This window comes from Panthera leo, chromosome C1 (genome assembly GCF_018350215.1).
Source record: "Panthera leo isolate Ple1 chromosome C1, P.leo_Ple1_pat1.1, whole genome shotgun sequence".
Classification (NCBI taxonomy): domain Eukaryota; kingdom Metazoa; phylum Chordata; class Mammalia; order Carnivora; family Felidae; genus Panthera; species Panthera leo.
Window position 1 is genome coordinate 34,416,718 of NC_056686.1, and position 14,485 is coordinate 34,431,202.

General features: G+C 42.7%; 1 long non-coding RNA gene across 2 annotated transcripts in view; it reads right to left on the reverse strand.

Moving 5' to 3' along the window:
* LOC122227402 overlaps positions 1-14,370 on the reverse strand; it is a 43,134-nt gene extending 28,764 nt beyond the window's left edge. For both annotated transcript variants that reach the window (XR_006206010.1, XR_006206008.1), the window contains exon 1: positions 14,043-14,370. This is a non-coding gene — a long non-coding RNA (uncharacterized LOC122227402). The remainder of the gene's footprint in view (positions 1-14,042) is intronic.
* Between the last annotated feature and the right edge of the window lie 115 nt (positions 14,371-14,485).

Here is a 14,485-nt window from a genome sequence, read left to right on the forward strand (position 1 = left end):
CACTTCCAAAACTCAAACAGGAAGAAATAGAAAATTTGAACAGACCCATAACCAGCAAAGAAATTGAATCAGTTATCAAAAATCTCCTAACAAATAAGATTCCAGGACCAGATGGCTTCCCTGCGGGATTCTACCAGACATTTAAAGCAGAGATAATACCTATCCTTCTCAAGCTGTTCCAAAAAATAGAAAGGGAAGGAAAACTTCCAGACTCCTTCTATAAAGCCAGCATTACTTTGATTCCTAAACCAGACAGAGACCCAGCAAAAAAAAAGAGAACTACAGGCCAATATCCCTGATGAATATGGATGCAAAAATTCTCAATAAGATACTAGAAAATTGAATTCAACAGCATATAAAAAGAATTATTCAAAATGATCAAGTGGGATTCATTCCTGGGCTGCAGGGCTGGTTCGACATGACCCGAGATCAAGAGTCACATGCTTCACCAACTGAGCCAGCCAGGTGCCCCAGGGTTGATCAATTTTATTAATAATTTCAAAATAATTTCAAATAATTAAAAATTCAAAATAATTGAATTATCAATAATTTCAGTAATTTCAAAATGTTTTGAAATTTGATCAATTGGGGCTTGTTGCTTTTTTTAATTTTATGCTTGTTTTGCCTCATTATTTCTGCCTTTATCATTATTTCTTTTCTTAGGCTTTTGATTGTTTTTTTTCCCCCCAGCTTTATTGAGATATAATTGACACATCACATTGTGTAAGATGAAGGTATACAACATGATGATTTGATACCCATGTATATTGCAAAATGATTATCACTGTTTCATTAACATCTCCATCACCTCGCATAATTACTTCTTGTATGTGTGTCTGCTTTATTAAGATTTACTTTGTTAGCAACTTAAAAAAATTTTTTTTTAATGTTTATTTATTTATTTTTTTTTTTTAAATTTTTTTTTAACGTTTATTTTTTTATTTTATTTTTTTTTTCAACGTTTTTTATTTATTTTTGGACAGAGAGAGACAGAGCATGAACGGGGGAGGGGCAGAGAGAGAGGGAGACACAGAATCGGAAGCAGGCTCCAGGCTCCGAGCCATCAGCCCAGAGCCTGACGCGGGGCTCGAACTCACGGACCGCGAGATCGTGACCTGGCTGAAGTCGGACGCTTAACCACTGCGCCACCCAGGCGCCCCACGTTTATTTATTTTTGAGACAGAGAGAGACAGAGCATGAACGGGGGAGGGGCAGAGAGAGAGGGAGACACAGAATCGGAAGCAGGCTCCAGGCTCTGAGCCATCAGCCCAGAGCCCGACGCGGGGCTCGAACTCACGGACCGCGAGATCGTGACCTGAGCCGAAGTCGGACGCTTAACGACTGAGCCACCCAGGCGCCCCATTGTTTATTTATTTTTTGACAGAGAGAGATGGAGAGCAAGCATGGAAAGGGCAGAGAGAGAGAGGGAGACACAGAATCCTGAGCTGCCAGCACAGAGCCTGACACGAGGCTCAAACTCACGAACTGTGAGACCATGACCTGAACTGAAGTCAGATTCTTAACTGACTGAGCCACCCAGGCGCCCCTCTTAGAAACTTTTAAACATATAATTAGGTATTATTAACTATAGTAACCATGCTATACATTAGATCTCCAGAACTCACTCAGCTTACAACTGAAACTTTGTGCCCTTTGACTGACTTCTCCCCATTTCTCCCCATTTCTCCCCATTTCTCCCCATCTCCCCACCTGCCCAAGGCCCTGGCAGCAGCCACTCTACTCTGTTTCTAGGACTTCAGCTTTTGTAGATTCCACATATAAATAAGATCATATGGTACTTGTCTTTCTCTGACTCACTTCACTTAGCATAATGCTCTCAAGGTCCATCCATGTTGCAAATGTCAAGATTTCCTTCTTTATGGCTGAATAATATACATGATATTACACAATGATAATTACATGTAACAATATACATAATAATATACATACACCATGTGATGTATGTGTCATGTGTATTGTTGGATGGCATGTTTTGCATGTGTCTATTGGTTCGATTTGGTCTAACCTGTAGTTTAAGTTCAATGTTTACTTGTTGGTTTTCTGTCTGGAGGATCTATTGTTGAAAGTGGGGTGTTGAATTTTCCTTTGACTGTATGGTTACCTATTTCTCCCTTCAGATCCATTGGTATTTGCTTAGTATTTTAAGGTGCTCCCATGTTGGATGGATGCATGTATTTTTATAATTGTTATATCTTGTTTATGAGTTGACCCCATTGTTATTATATAATGATCTTCTTCATCTCTTGTTACAGGTTTTTTTGTTGTTGTTTGGTTTGGCTTTTTGTTTTTGTTTTTGTTTTTGTTTTTAGTTAATTTTTTTTTTAGTAATCTCTACAGCATGGGGCTGGAACTCACGACCCCAAGATCAAGAGTTGCACGTTCTTTCAACTGAGCCAGCCAGACGCCCCTCTTGTTATAGCTTTTGACTTGAAGTCGACTTTGTGTGATATTGTATAGCTACCCCCCTCTCTCTTTTGGTTTCTATTTGCATGGAACATCTTTATCCATCCCTTTGTTTTGAGCTTATGTATGTCTTTAAAGCTGAAGTGAGTCTCTTGAAGGCAGCATATGGTTGGGTCTTATTTTCTATGCATTCAGTCACCCTCTGTCTTTTGTTTGGAGAAAGCAATCCATCTGCATTTAAAGTATTATTGATAGATAAGAACTTAATAATGCCATCTTACTGTTTTCCAGCCGTTTTATTCCTTTCTTCCTCTCTTGCTATCTTCCTTTGTGAATTGTGAATTATCTTTTTCTGTAGTCCTATGCTTTGATTTCCTTCTCTTTTGTGTATCTACTGTAGGTTTTTGCTTTTTGGTTACCATGAGGCTTACACAAAACATCTCACAGATGTATCGACCTGTTTTGGACTGATAACAATTGAAATCTGATTGCATACAAAGACTCTACTCCTTACTCCCTCACTATGCTTTCTGTTTTGATGTCTCAACTTATCTCTTTTTATATTGTGTGTTAACAAATTATTATGGTTATAGTTATTTCTAATATTTTAACCTTTATACTAGTTTAAGTGGTTAATACATGACCATATTGCAGTATGAGTATTCTGAATTTGACTATATACTTACCTTTACCAGTGAGTTTTATACTTTCAGAAGTTTTTTTTAGATGTTAGTCTCTAATTCTGTTTACTTGTTTGTTTACTTTAAAATTTTTATTTTGAGCTTGAGCCGGAGAGAGGGGCACAGGGAGAGAGAGAGAGAGAGAGAGAGAGAGAGAATCTTAAGCAGGCTCCATGCTCAGTGCAAAGCCTGCTCAGTGGGAAGCTGGTCGTGGGACTCTATCTCACAACCCTGGGATCATGACCTCGGCTAAAATCAAGGTGAACCGACTGAGCCACCCAGGTATCTGCTTTCAGAGGTTTCCATGTTACTGACTAACATCTTTTCATTTCAGCTTGAAGAACTTCCTTCAGCATTTTACATAAGGCAGGCTTACAGTTTTAATTCCCTGGGCGGCATTAACTAGTTTCCTCTCTGTCTCAGTATGCAGGCTGCTATCCTAAAGCACCGCAGACTGGGGGGCTCATAAAGAACTGAAATGTATTTCTCACAGTGCCAAAGGCTGGCAGTCTGAGGTCAGGTGCCAGCACGGTCAGGTTCCGCTGAGAGCCCTCTTCTGTGTTGCAGACTGCTAGCTTCTCATTGCAGCCTCTTGTGGCAGAAACATAGTGAGGGAGCTCTTTGGAATGCCTTTTTATAAGGGTGCTAATGCCATTCATGAGGGTTCTAGTCCCATAATCTAATTACCTCCCCAAAGCTCCACCTCCTAATACCATCACCTTTCAACTTAGGAATTTGACGGGGGGGGGGGGGGGGGGGGGGGGGGGGGGTGACAAACATTCAGTCCATAATAGTCTCTTATTTAGCAAACTTACTTAAGTTTCCTCTTCTTATGAAATTATCTCTGTTCCTTAAATGATCTTTGAATCAGCTTTCCCAACCTCCTGATTAATGAGTTAACTTTTAAAAAATTCTACTTTGAAAAAATAAAAAATAAAACATTCTACTTTGACAGAATTAGCATGAATCTGGGGTGGAGGGTTGAGATGACATTACTGAGAAATTAAGATATGATCTATAGTTATATAATTTGACAATTCAGAAAGCCCTTTATTCCTTTCTCAAAAAAAAAAAAAAAAAATGAAACTAAAACAAAACAGGGCACCTTCGTGGCTCAGGCAGTTAAGCATGTTTGACTCTTTTTTTTTTAAGCATCTGACTCTTGATCTCAGCTCAGGCCTTGATCTTGGGGTCATAAGTTCAAGCCCTGCAATGGTCTCTGTGCTGGGCAGCAAGCCTACTTTGAATGAATAAATGAATGAATGAATAAATAAATAAATAACACATTAAAACATATAGAGAATAATATAATAATGAACACCAATGCACTTGGCTCCCAGGTTTGTCAGATCTTAGCATTTACAATATTTGCCCCAGGGGCGCCTGGGGGTGGCTCAGTGGGTTGAGCAGCTGACTTCGGCTCAGGTCATGATCTCCTGGTTCATGGGTTCCAGCCCGCATCAGGCTCTGTGCTGACAGCTCAGAGCCTGGAGCCTGCTTTGGATTCTGTGTCTCCCTCTCTCTCTGCCCCTCGCCTACTTGCGCTCTCTCTCTAAGATAAATAGACATTAAAAAAAAGTGTTTACATATTTGCCCCAAGGGCAATATTTAAAGAGGAAGAAACAGACTACCTCTCTTGGATCTGTTTCCTTACTCTCTCCTCCCTCCTGCTCCTAGAAACTACTATCTTAAATAAGATACTTTTCATTCACATGAATGTTTTTATATTTTTATTACATATGTATGTATCTATAATCCATATCTAGTATTGTTTTGTATGTTTGGAAACTATTTATAAATATTACCCTATTGCATGAGTTCCTTTTTATCTTTGAGCCTTTACTTTTATTTTAAAGACTTGCTTTTTTTCTTTCAGCTTACATTTTTACAAGCTATTTGGGAGTAATTTTAAAATTCTTTTTTTTTAATCTTTATTTATTTTTGAGAAAGAGACAGAGTGCGAGTGGGGGAGGAACAGAGAGAGAGGGAGATACAGAATCTGAAGCAGGCTCCAGACTCCAAGCTGTCAGCACAGAGACCGACGCGGGGCTCGAACTCACAGACCGCCAGATCATGACCTGAGCTGAAGTCGGCTGCTTAACCAACTGAGCCACCCAGGTGCTCCAGGAGTAATTTTAAATTTCAGAGAAGTTGCAAAGGTAGAACAGAGAGTAACTGTATACCCTTTGCTCAGCTTCCTGCAATGTTAGTATCATACATGACTGTGGTACATTTGTCAAAGCCAAGAAACAAATACTGGTAAAATCCTCCTAACTAAACTAAAGATTCTATTCAGATTTCACTAGTTTTTCCACTAATGTCCTATTCCTGTTGTAGGATCCAACCCTAGATACCACATTACATTTAGCAGATTGCATTTTTGAGATTTATGATGATGCATGGCATTCTTACTCATTCTGATTGAAGTTAGAATTCTACTATAACTATAACATAATGTTTTTATTCTCTAATTAGTAGATATTTAGGTTATTTCCAAGTTTCTTTTACTATTATAAATTGGTGCAATCCTGGGATGCCTGGGTGGCTCAAGCTGTTGAGATTCTGACTTTGGCTCAGGTCATGATTTCACAGTTGGTGAGTTTGAGAGCCCTGCATTGGGCTCTGTGCTGACAGCTCAGAGCCTGGAGCCTGCTTCAGATTCTGTGTCTCCTTCTGTCTCTACCCCTCCTCCAATCACACTTTCTCTCTCTCTCTCTCTCAAAAATAAATAAAAATTAAAAAAAATTAAATTGGCGCAATCCTTGTACTGTTGTCCTTATCTTCTTTACGCTGTCAGGAAACAGACAGAAAGCATCTCTCTGCAACTTATGATGAAGTGCAAGCCTGTACCTTCAAAATCTGGCTCTGACTTTCTTCTCTAGCCACCTCAGCACCCCCAGCCAACCCTCCAAGTTCATGACTGAATTTTCCAGCTCTCCTCTGTTTTCTAAGTTGCCTTGTGCTTTCCTGTTTCCCACTCTTGCCTTTTCTGGTCTTCTTCCTCACCCCACTACCAGCCCCAGCAGTGTCTGTTAGAATGCTGTACAGACTAAAAGCCAAAAGGGGTTAGTAAGTATGTTGTAAGGAACAATTATGTTACTTAAAATGGGGTTTTTGATCATTGGCATGGACTGAAACCACACGGAAGCGTAAGAAAGTGAAGGTAGAGAAGAGGGAGGCAGACGTGCTCTGCTGGGGGCATATGAGGGCAGCACCAAGGGAGCGCACTCAACCAAGCAGTTGGGAAACCCAGAGAGCAAGGACAATTGCCTTTATGGGGGTCAGGGTGGAGTACACAAGCAGAAGGCAGGAAGGGATTCCTTGGTGTGTGTGAATGTCACTAGGGCAGGGCAGGGTGAGAAGGGGAGCTTGTGGCAGGGACTGCCCTTCTCACACTGGTGCACCTGGTATCCTGAACCGGGGGCTCACAGCCTGTTTGTGGGGCTGTTGAAGTAGCAGGAAAACACGAAGTTAAAATTTATAATACAGTAAGGAGAGCTTGGGCTTAGAATGAAATGGACTTAGGTCTTAACAACCTCTTCAGTTGACTTAAGAATTACCAGTCATGTCCCTGTGCCAGACACTGTGCTAGGCACCCAGAGCTTTGTCTGTGGCCACTTTTCTTCCCATTCTGTATTCTAATGGTTTCAACTTGGAAAACTACACCTCCAACTTTGACTCTGTGTCCTGAGCTTCTAACCCATATATAGCTAACTGCGTTCTGGACATCCTTATTTGGCTATCTCATAGGTAACCTCAAAGTCAACCTGGTCAAAAATTAATTCATTATCTGTAAAATGTCCTGAATCTACACCTCTTTCACTGTACCCTATATGTCAGGGAATGGCCTCAGGAAGGAAACACGTGGGGGTTTCCCTTGACCCCCTGATCTTCCCCAGTATCAATCCAATGCAGCACTAAATCTCTTTTATTCCATTACCTTAGAATAGACACATTTGTCAGCTCCATTCATTTATTATTCACTTTTGCATTTATTCAATGCCTTTTTATGGCAGAACTCAGGGAAATAAAAATAAACCATTGTTTCTCAAATTATCTTGGTGAGGGAACTTTTTTCCACCCCTAATCATTCAAGGATGGATTCTTTCCTAAAACACAATGAAAGCCAATTACTAGGAAAATAATGTGAAAAAAAAGGGCATACAAAATACAAGCCCCAGTTTTTCATTATTAGATTCAGTACGCAAGAATAACTTGCCAAACGGCTATGAAAATTTTAAACGTTCGTCTCAGTTTCTGTACCGATCCCGTTGAAGACTGGTTCAGTTTGCAAACTGGGGTCATCCATGGACTGCACTTTGAGAAGGCACAGAGGAGAGAGGCAAACACAGAACAGGGTGTGTATACGTGGGCTTCAGAGTGGGAGGAAGGAAGGCAGGAAAGGAAGATGCTTGAGCAATAAATACCAACCACGTTGTCAGCAGCAAAAGCAATTAGTTATCTATGCCAGGACGTGGGTGATCCAGGACACTGAGAGTATAGAGGAGGCACCTAACCCAGTGTATCAGGATAGGCTACCTTATAGGGGGTACAAGACGAGTAGTAGTCAGTCAGGTTGGGGACACTAGCGACGAGTGGGCAGGGTGCTCCCAGCAGAGAAACGAACTCTGGAGGCATTAAGTAGCATATGGCTTGGGAATTCCCTTTCCTATGGTTTGAGGGACTGCTTTTCCCTGGGAGTCAGCATCCAGTTCCACATGTGTAAGATGGCAGAACAGAAGTCATGTAAGTGCCTACAACAGATCCTGGCATTTAGCACCGTGCTGTGTTGTGTGTAATGGGTACTCACAGGAATCAGAGCTGCCCCAGGTGGCAGCTGGGTTGGGGCACAGTGGGTTGGGGCGCAGCTCATCGACTCAGGACTGGGGTCTAGAATGACCCAGCTTCTAAGAGATGATAAGGAAATCAAGGGGGCATGCCTCTGGGATAGTCAGCCAAGGATGGGGTATAGTTTGATGTTGTGGCAGGAGGCAGGACCCCAGTGTAAGTGCCTCTTTCCCATAAGCCCTGGTGTTCTAGATGTCCACAACAAAAATAGGCTCTAAGTTAAAAAGTTAAAGGGTGAGGCTGGCTCTGGCCTGACCAGCCTTGCATTTGGAAGGTTGATAGGATAATAAAATAATGGAACATTGGTAAGTCACAAAACTAATCCTCTCAGGTGCTGGTTTCTTTCTCTCTCCCTCCCTCCCTTCCTTCCCCCTTCTTCCTTCCTTCCTTTCTTTTTTAAAGATTGTATTTTAGATAATCTCTACATCCAAAATGTGGGACTCAAATTTATAACCCTGAGATCAAGAGTCCCATACTCTGGCATGCCTGAGTGGCTCAGTCGGTTAAGCGTCCGACTTTGGCTCAGGTCATGATCTCGAGGTTTGTGAGTTTGAGCCCTGCGTCAGGCTCTGTGCTGATGGCTCGGAACCTGGAGCCTGCTTTGGATTCTGTGTCTCCTTCTCTCTCTGCCTGCCCTCCCGCCCCCCCACTTGTGCTCTGTCTCTATCAAAAATAAATAAATGTAAAAAAATATTAAAAAAGAGTCCCATGCTCTACCAATGGAGTCAGCCAGGCACCCCTCAGTTGCTCGTGTAGCAGGATTCTCACACAGAGAGTCATGACACTGAGGCTTTTCTTTCTAGGAAGTGTTATGCCCAGAATTTGTGATCCCCAAAGACCACCAGGGAGCTGAGTCTGATGTAAAAGCAAAGAGCCTTTATTCGAACTAGCTCAAGCTCAATCCCCTACCTGCACCGACGCAGCGGTGAGATACCGGAGAGAGAGAGCGAGGGTTTCAAAAAGCACAAAGGTTTTGGGGGCGCCTGGGTGGCTCAGTCGGTTGAGCGTCCGACTTCAGCTCAGGTCACGATCTTGCGGTCTGTGAGTTCAAGCCCCACGTCGGGCTCTGGGCTGATGGCCCAGAGCCTGGAGCCTGCTTCCGATTCTGTGTCTCCCTCTCTCTCTGCCCCTCCCCCGTTCATGCTCTGTCTCTCTCTGTCTCAAAAATAAATAAATGTTAAAAAAAAAATTAAAAAAAAAAAAGCACAAAGGTTTTATAGGGATCATGGCCTTAGCTGATTGGCTGGGGAAGGGTCGTGGCCTCAGCCGATTGGCTGGGGAAGGATAGAACAATGGCTGCCAAGGTGTAGTCCCAGATCAGCAATTATCAGCGTCACCTGGAACTTGTTAAAAATGCAAATGTCGGGCCTGGTGGTCACAGACCTACTAAATCAGAAACTCTGGGGGTGGGGCTCAGCAATCTGTGTTTGAACAAGTCTTCCAGGAGATTCTGATGCACCTGAAGTTTAAGAACCACTGTGTCTGAGGATCTCTAACATGTTTGGCCTCAGTGTATACAGAACGTTTCTCACTGGTCACCTATTAACCATTGGCTGTCAGCCTTGCTGTGCTATATAAATACCTAGCACCAAACACCATCCCCAGAGACTCTGATTAATTGGTTTGGGGAGCGGTAAAATGCTCCCAGGTCATTCTAAGCCTGGACAGGGTTGAGGGCTCCTGCCTCTGGCCCCTACCTGAGAGAAGCCCTCTCTCTTCTACTCACACTTTCCATGCCTCTCATACTCCCCTTCCTCCCACCTTAGACTTTGGAAGAAAGCATCAATCAGTAGCCTGCTTTCTTAGAAAACATAAGTTACTCAAGGGGAGGAGGCGTGGTCTGAGGTTTGAGAGGGAACCTCTTTCTGCGGCCATGTCAGGAACATAGTCACTAGTCGGCCGGCCTAGGTCTGCTCTTTCAGAAGCAACTTTATTCTGGCTGGCACCACTCAGTTGGGTTCATACCCAAAGAACTGAGCCCTCGAACGTCAAGAGGCACAGTTTTTTATATATTTTCTACCTCTTTGACTCCCATGTATGGTAATACACACAAACTGCAGTCTGATTAAGCGGTCTCATGTTACAAGGTCATGAGTGGTGTTGTCATGTGCGTGCATAACCAGGTTACCTTGAGGTTTGTTTTGTTTTGTTTTGTTTCTTTCCTTAGGGAGGGGGCCCTACCACACTAGTTTCTAATAAACAAAGTAAGAATCAGGGAAATTAAATCACACATTCCAAAATCTCAGAACCAGAGCCATCTCTAGGATTTAAGCCTAGGCCCTGACTCCAGATTTCACCTCTGAACCAGAGGATACATTTAGAAAATTTTCCCGATTTTTTTTTTTTTAAGTAGGTTCCATGCCCAGCATGGAGGCCAACTCGGTGCTTGAACTCATGACCCTGAGATCAAGACCTGAGCTGAGATCAAGAGTCAGATGTTTGACTGACTGAGCCACCCAGGTGCCCCATTTCCTGACTTTTTTTTTTTTTGCCTGAAAATATCTTGTTTTTACTCAAAGCACAAAAACTGAGACATAACATACGCATTTGTACATGAAGAAAAAAATACCAGAAAGTTTACAAAACATTGGTCACTGCCATGAATATATATGTACACCCAACACATATATGAACACACATACAATGGAATATTATTCAGCCATAAAACGAAGGAAATCCTGCCATTTGTGACAACATGGATGGACCTTGAGAGCATTATGTAAATGAAATAAGTCAGGCGGAAAAAGACAAATATGATCAGATATCACTCATATGTGGATTCTAAATAAAATAAAGCAAAGCAAAGCACTGATTCATAGAACAGATTGGTGGTTGTCAGAAGTCGGGGAGGGGGCGAAGTGAATGAGGAAGGAGGGCGGGCAAAAATGGGTCAAGGTGGTCAATAGGTACACACTTCTAGTTGTAAGATAAAAAAGTCCTAGGGATGTAAGGTACAACATGGTGACTATAGTCAATAACACTGCATTGTATGTGTATATTTTTTACTTATTTTTTTAATGTTTATTTATATTTGAGAGAGAGATACAGAGTGCAAGCGAGGAGGGGCAGAGAGAGGGAGGGAAACAATCTGAAACAGGCTCCAGACTCTGAGCTGTCAAGCCAGAGCCCAACATGGGGCTCGAACTCAGAAGCGGCAAGATCATGACCTGAGCTGAAGTTGGATGCTTAACCAACTGAGCCACCCAGGCGCCTCTACTGTATTGTATATTTGAAAGTTGCTGAGAGAGAGTACATTTTGTAGTTCTCATCACAAGATAAAAAATTGTAATGGTGGTGATGGGTGTTAATTATTGTGGTAATCACTTTGTGGTATATACAAACATCAAAACATTATGTTGTATACCTGAAACTAATATAATATGTCAATTATATCTCGATAAAAAAAGAAAAAAAACCCTCAAAAATCATGTAAGCTTACATTAGCATACTTTTATTACAGTACTTTTAATAAAATTGCATTCAATGTGGAAGTTAATGAAGAGAATGTTCAGTTCTATGTGTTTGGAATTCTAGGCATGGGTCATGTCTCCAACCCTTGTGGTTATTAGATATGTCTGTTTCATGATAGCTTCAAAAGATTTATAGTCAATGCTTATAAAGGCGAGGAAACAACTTGATTTACTTCAATTTTGTCCTTCAATGTAACCAGTTGGAATTTTGTGTTAAAAGTGAGAATAGTGAAACAATGCAAATGGGAACCAAAATATTTTTGCTTGGTTAAGTACAAATTTTAATTCATACATGAAATATTTTACTGAATGGGAATCATATTTTTTAATGGAAAGTTATTCTTTTTTAAAAATATTTTTTAACATTTATTTTTGAGAGAGAGAAACAGAACATGAGCCAGGGAGGGGCAGAGAGAGAGGGAGACACAGAATCTGAAGCAGGCTCCAGGCTCTGAACTGTCAGCACAGAGCCTGACACGGGGCTTGAACCCATGAACCATGAAATCATGACCTGGGCTGAAGTTGGACACTTAACCTACTGAGCCACCCAGGTGCCCCTGGAAACATATTCTTTAAAAATTGTTAGCTGTTTTAAAATGAAAGGCGAATCAGGAAAATAAATGTTATATCACGGGTACAATTTAGCTGTTTTGGTTCAAGAGTCCCAGGCTCCACGACTCAGACAGCCAGGCGCCGTTATAGCAAAACTTCTTTGAAAAAGTTGTTTACAATGTTTCAGTGTCCCACAGCATCAATTCCTATTCTTTTTTCATGTGCTCCCATCAGGCTTCTCTCTCCTCTGTAGCTGGTTTTGTCAGTCACCGATGACCTCTAACTTGTCAGATACAATAGGTAGTTAGCTGGTTCTTAGCAACATTCAATTCACCTGAATAGTCCCTCTTTTTTTAAATGCTTATTTGATTTAGAGAGTGGGGGATGGGCGGGAGAGGGAGAGAGAGATTCCCAAGCAGGCTCTACCCTGTCAGCTCAGAGCCTGACTCGGGTTCAATCTCACGAACCATGAGGTCGTGACCTGGCCTGAGGCAAAATCAAGAGTCAGTGGCTTAACCCACTGAGCCACCCAGGTGCCCTGAAAGGTCCCTCTTTTGAATGCATACTTCTCTTGGCTTCTTGAAATATAATCTCCTGACTTTCTCCCTACTTCTGTTACTTCTCAGTCTCCTTGCATGAGCTTTCTGTTCTGCTGAATCCTACAGGAGGTCCTCAAGTTTTGTCCCCAGTCCTTCTCTCTAACCAGCTCCCTAATTGGCATCACTCACTCTAATGGCCTTATAACCACCACCTCTGTGCTGATAGCACCCACATTTACATTTACAGCCCTAACCTCTCCATTAGCATTTAAAAAAAAAATTTTTTTTTTTTAACGTTTATTTTTGAGACAGAGACAGAGCGTGAACAGGGGAGGGGCAGAGAGAGAGGGAGACACAGAATCGGAAACAGGCTCCAGGCTCTGAGCAGTCAGCACAGAGCCCGACGCGGGGCTCGAACTCACGGACCGTGAGATCATGACCTGAGCTGAAGTCGGACGCCCAACCGACTGAGCCACCCAGGCGCCCCTCCATTAGCATTTTTAATAGACACTTCAAAACCAATGTCTAAAATGGAATTCTTTTAAAGGCGAGGAAACAACTTGATTTACTTCAATTTTGTCCTTCAATGTAACCAGTTGGAATTTTGTGTTAAAAGTGAGAATAGTGAAACAATGTTAGCTGTTGTTAACCAATTTTGCCAAAACCAATTTTGCCAAAAACCAATTTTGGCTGTCTCCAAATCTGCTCCTCTTCTCCTTTTTCCATATTACCAAATGGTACAGTCATCACTTGGTTGCTCAAGCCAATAATCTAGGGGTTATCTTTGATTTCTCTTTTCCTCCCAGCCCTTCACCATTCCAAACCATTACCAAGTCCTGTCCCTTTTAATTGTAGAATATTCTCTAATCACCATCACTCCCCCCCCCCCCCCCCCAACAAACACTAACAGCTTTTTCTTGGAGAGCTCCTTTAGCTTTCTAACTGGTGTCCCTGCTTTGATCTCATTTCCTATAATCCATAAGCCTCAAAGGAAACAGAGGATTATTTGTAAAACTTAGATCCTGTCAATTTCCTGTTTAAATTCCTTCAGTAGCTTCCCATCACACTTTGAATAAAGTTCAAACTGCTGTCCATGGTCTCTAAGACCATCCCCATCATGTCATCCCACTCTCTCCTTTGCTCACATGGTGGAGATTGCCTGGCCCCTTTGCGTTTCCTCTAGCATGCCAAGCTCTTTCTTGCCTCAGATCCTTCCAATTTTCCTATGGGGAGGTTCCTTTCAGGCACTTAGTTCTCAGCTCACATTTTCCTATTTCGTTTTCGCTGTGGCACTCAACACCAAAGAAAATTCTATTAACTATTGGCTTTACTATATTCGTTTGTCTGCCCTTTTTGGATGAAAATTCCTTCAGAGCAAAGACCCTTGGTTCTGTCTTGTTTGCCATTGCATCCCCAGTCCCCCAAAACAGTGCCCACACATAGGAGGTACTCCGTAAGTCTGCTGGAATAAAGACACCGTGCCACGGAGCTCCCGGTATTCGGTTTGTACACACAACAGACAGGGATACCTGGTCTACAGCAGAGAAGGTTCAGGCCTCCAGGAGCTTGTGTCAAGAACCCTGACCTGGTGGGGAGTGGGGTGGAGGCTCTCTCGTCTCCTACACCCCTATCTGCCTCTGCCTCCAGCATCCTTCCTTGGTTTTTCCACTCTTGAGACTCCACAGGCCTGGAGTCTGAAACCTCGGTGTCCTTATCCCTACTTGGGCTAAACAGAGATGTTCAGACCGAAGGGTGGATGGGGGAAGTAGGGTGAGGCAGACATAAGATACAAGATATAGTGAAGGTCTGAGGTCCCCTGGCAGGACCCAGGTGCCCGCTGCGGCAGGGTGGGGCAGCGGCTGAAGGGTGGGTCGGTGGGTGAGACCCTTGGCTCCGCCCCCCCGGCGCCGTGGTAGGTAGAAGCTGAGCGCGGTGATCGTGATTGTGGCGTGGTGGTGCGAGGACATCCCAT